Below are 4,623 nucleotides of genomic sequence, written 5' to 3' on the forward strand. Positions count from 1 at the left end.
ATATATATAGAGAGAGAGAGAGAGAGAGAGAGAGAGAGTTTGTTTTAGGAAAATAACACTTATTTTATTCAAAAATATTAAGCAGCACAACTGTTTTCAACATTGATTGACTGAATGATTGATTGATTTAATTTAATTTAATAATTTATTTATTTTAGTATCAAATTAGCATATTAGAATGATTTCTGAAGATTCATGTGACACTAAAGACTGAAGTAATGGCTGATGGAAATTCAGCTTTGCATCAAATTGCAATAAATTACATTTTAAAATATATTAAAACAGAAAAAGTTTTTTTTTTTTTTATTGTAATATTTCACAATATTACTGTTTTTTTAAAGCCTTGGTGAGCAGTAGAGAATTCTTAAAAAAAAATCTTCTTATAAAACAGCAGTGTACATATTTAGTGAACAATATTTGCTCTTTCACCATATTAATATCATGAGTATGTGAACACAGACCCATAATATCATGAGTATGTGAACACAGAACACAGACAGTGTTTAACATGCTCATCTGATCATTCATTCATTTGTTGGAAATATTCAACTCAAATTTTAAAATAGTATCCCACTGGAACATGCTGCTTTTATTTGGCATGAGTTTGTGAAACGATCATTAAACGCACTGTGCCAGAATCACTCTGTGGCTCTGTGTTCACTCAAAGAGTCTAATTAGAGAGCAGGGGGAGGAGGAATAACCATATGCCAACATGTTTCTCCACAGCAAGCAAAATGCTGTCATCACTCAGTTCTAGATAGTTTAGCTGGAGATAAAAGTTCAGATCAGTCTAAAATGTATCCTGGAGACATGACTGTATGAGTACGTCTGCTGTGCCAAACCCATATAAGGAGCGCATGTGCTGTGGAAGACATGAGCAAAAGAAGACAGATTAATATGCGTCACAGATGCATATGAATATTTGTTCTGTAATATGCACTTCTATATTGTGGCGCATACAGCAAACAAGTTGAGAGAGATCAATAGAGACCCTCGGCATATTAACCACAGCATCACAGTAAGCAAAGCTGACAGGCGACTCCACGGTTTGGAGAAGCGCTGCAGAGGACACGCTTGATTGTGTTTGGAGGAGAGCGGAGAGAGGGACTTCTAAAGGACAAGATTCACCGCTGTCATAAATTAAGGATGACAGATGTGCTGTAATCTCGGGAAGAACGTGGTGAACCGAAGATCTGTTTCATAGCCTGTTTGAGAAGGTACGACTCCCCAGGGCATTCTGACCTCTTTCTGATTCAGGGTTCAAGAGCGTCGTGCAGCTGGGCTGTGAAATGCAATATCAGATCTGGAAGCACTATAGCCTGAACTCTAAGACTTTGATTTCCAATTCTGATATTTAGGACTAACTAAAAAGACAGATAGACAGAAGTACATTTAGATTTTATTTATACAATTTTTATTTTATTTTTTTATTTTAATATATAATAATAATAATAATTATTATTATTATTAATACAAATTATTTTTATTTCATCAATTAAATTTTTACTTCAATATATTTTAATTACATAATTTATATTGTTACTATTTATAATATTTTATATTCATACTATTTTTATTTTAAAAATACAATATTTGTATTTTAATGTATTATTATTGTATACTAAAAATAAAATAAATATTATATTAAAATGTTAAAAATAAAATATTTTATTTTAATTTATTATTATTATTATTTTTAAAAATGTAATACATTTTTACTTGAATATACAGTATTTTATTTACATTATTATTTATATTGTTATCATTAACAATATGTTATTTATATATTTATACTATTTTTATTTTAAAATTAATATAAATTCATTTTATTGAACTAAATATAATTTTATTTTTTTAATAATAACAACAATTGCATTGTTTTCTTATATGTATTTATATCTATACTTTGTTAACAGAAAAATAATCAAAATTTCAGTTAAGCTCAGAGAATGAAGGACAGACAGACAGACAGACAGATAGGATATGACTCAATCTCAGTGTCATTCAAATGTCTCAGCTCTAATTGGGCCTGAAATCAGTCTAGTCTTTCAGAGTATTTTTAGAGTTGTCTCTCTTCATGCTGGCAGACACTGAAGGCTGTCTAGCCGTTTGAGTGACATCTCATCTCTCCTCTTATTCATAGCTCATTAAGGGCTTTTATTCTGCCTGATGAGCAGAACTAAACAGCACCAAAGGATGCCATGTACCATATACTTGTACTCAGTGATGATGGATGGATTCAAAAATATGATCTTTAATAAATACAGTCTTAGCTGCTCTCCAAATGTCTTTAGGCGGGGCTGGTTTTGGACACTTTTCTAGCTGAAAACCAGCTTGGTAAGTTTGGGAGACCATCTTAAACCAGTTAAGATCAGTAAACCTATCTATCTATCAGATCATATAGATAGATCCAACAGTCTTAATTAAATTAGAATTCAAGCATTTACTGCACAAAATGGGTAATGTTTCAACAGGTTTGTTGTTGCTTCACAATTAGCGGCTTGTTAAGAGTCCACAGCCGTAGATGCAGGATAGTGCAGATCTGTGTGATCAGTCTGTTATTAGTCTGTGTTTCAGCATGTGTGCAGTAGATTCTCAGCTGTAAATAAACATTATCCCGCTGAGAAGCCACTCCAGCAAATTCAAGTCATGTAGGACGCTGCCAAGTTGTGCCGCTCTTCCTCCCTTTCTACAAGTCTTCTCTACTCTTCTTTCATCCATCAAGAGCAACACTTTTTCTCTGCCTTCCCACTGTTAGTCTTTTATCCTCCTACTGAGTCAAACTGCACAGCTCCCACAATGCTCATCTGCGACCTGCCAGTTCAAGTGTCAAACAATTTTTATTCCTTTCATTTTCCAGCACCTTTGTAGATCTCCATGCTGCTATCAAAGGAGCCAGAGAGACTAGATGGGCTATCGCTCACTACAAAAAAAATTGACTGATGGTGAGATGTATTACCTTTACTTTTCAAATTTTGCTTGTTTAATATTTAATGCTTTTTAAAGCACATTTTAAACCATTTCCCTCATACCAATGTAGCTAATGTAGATCAGGTTTTACTATCTTTATGGATATTTGCTTACCACAACATAAGCAAAACCAGACCCACAGAGACACACAAACAAACCTTCATATCCATAGATAAACTAATTAATGATTTCACCTCAAGTTGAGAATATTTATTATTTAAAGGGGTCATATGATGTGATTTAAATTTTTCCTTTCTCTTTGGAGTGTTACAAGCTCTTGGTGCATAAAGAAGATCTGTAAAGTTGCAAAGACTAAAGTCTCAAATCCAAAGAGATATTCTTTATAAAAGTTAGTTATGTACAGTATGTGGAAAATAATGTGTTTTTTGAACCTTAAACCGCGTAAACACATTTCATTACACCAAATACACAAAATAATGTTCTTTTTAGCAGCATCATATGACCCCTTTAAATATAAACCAAACTGATGTGAATAAAGTTTTTACTCTCTTCAAAGTTATTAAAGCACCTGCTGAAATGTTGTGCCCTCTACTGGATTTTATAGGAAGTACAAGGCAAATATGAGGCAAAAGCCACAACTTCATATTTCAAAATTTACTATATTTGCCATCATCACTGATACAATATCTGAGATACAGCAGAGAGAAAGATAGTCAGTGAATAATGATTTGCACAAGCTCACAGTAACAAAAATACTGTTTGACTTTTGAAGACTTTGAAGAGTTGTTTTTGCCTTTTTTTTGTGTTCATGGTCACTGTTTGCTTTGTAGTATGATAAAAGAGCAGCACTTTTTAATAATATAAATTATTATATAATATTTATTGATCGTCTTTATTTTTCTGAGAAGCATTGAGAGGGCCAGGGCTTAGATTTCCCTCATTAAGTTGTAAAGTTATGTTTCTTTCATATTCTCAGCCTTTTGCTTTGCCTTGCTAGAGTGAGTCATAGCAATAGTTGAACGTGCTACACAATAAATAAATAAATAAATCATTGTGGCTTAACAAATAATCATATATGTATGCTACAAGTGCACAATACTGTATATGCGTGAATGCATGTGCGGGCATATTACTGCAAGAAAGCTGAAGAAGGCAGCAAAGAGAATATTTACACGTGTGGGAGAGAAAGCATCTAAAAATGATATAGCAAAAAAAGAATACAGACTCAGGATAGAGATCCAGCTGATTGGTATCCATAGTAACAACAGCGGAGGCAAGTGTCGTAATGTGTTTGTGATGCACACGCAACATTAGTGCACACGAACACATGCGCGCACACACACACACGCACAAACAGTTCAGTCCATTATCTTTCCATCCTTCAAGAAACAAAGAATGAAAGAAATTGGACCCATTTAGAAATGAATAATTTCTTCCTTAAACAGCCTGAATCATAGAATCATATAATTCTACAATTTTTCTCATTGTTATCAGCACAAGAAAATGAAAAAATGATATATACATATACACTATGACTGCTATACATTCATACATATACATACATATATATATATATATATACAGTGGGTACGGAAAGTATTCAGACCCCCTTAAATTTTTCACTCTTTGTCATATTGCAGCCATTTGCTAAAATCATTTAAGTTAATTTTTTTTCCTCATTAATGTACACAC

General features: G+C 32.8%; 1 protein-coding gene across 3 annotated transcripts in view; it reads right to left on the reverse strand.

Moving 5' to 3' along the window:
• Positions 1 to 4,623, reverse strand: part of LOC107718583 (phospholipid phosphatase-related protein type 5-like) — a 40,046-nt gene that overhangs the window by 25,287 nt on the left and 10,136 nt on the right. The window lies entirely within an intron of this gene.

The sequence above is a fragment of the Sinocyclocheilus rhinocerous genome, unplaced genomic scaffold (assembly GCF_001515625.1).
Source record: "Sinocyclocheilus rhinocerous isolate Xijiao unplaced genomic scaffold, SAMN03320098_v1.1 scaffold182, whole genome shotgun sequence".
NCBI lineage: Eukaryota > Metazoa > Chordata > Actinopteri > Cypriniformes > Cyprinidae > Sinocyclocheilus > Sinocyclocheilus rhinocerous.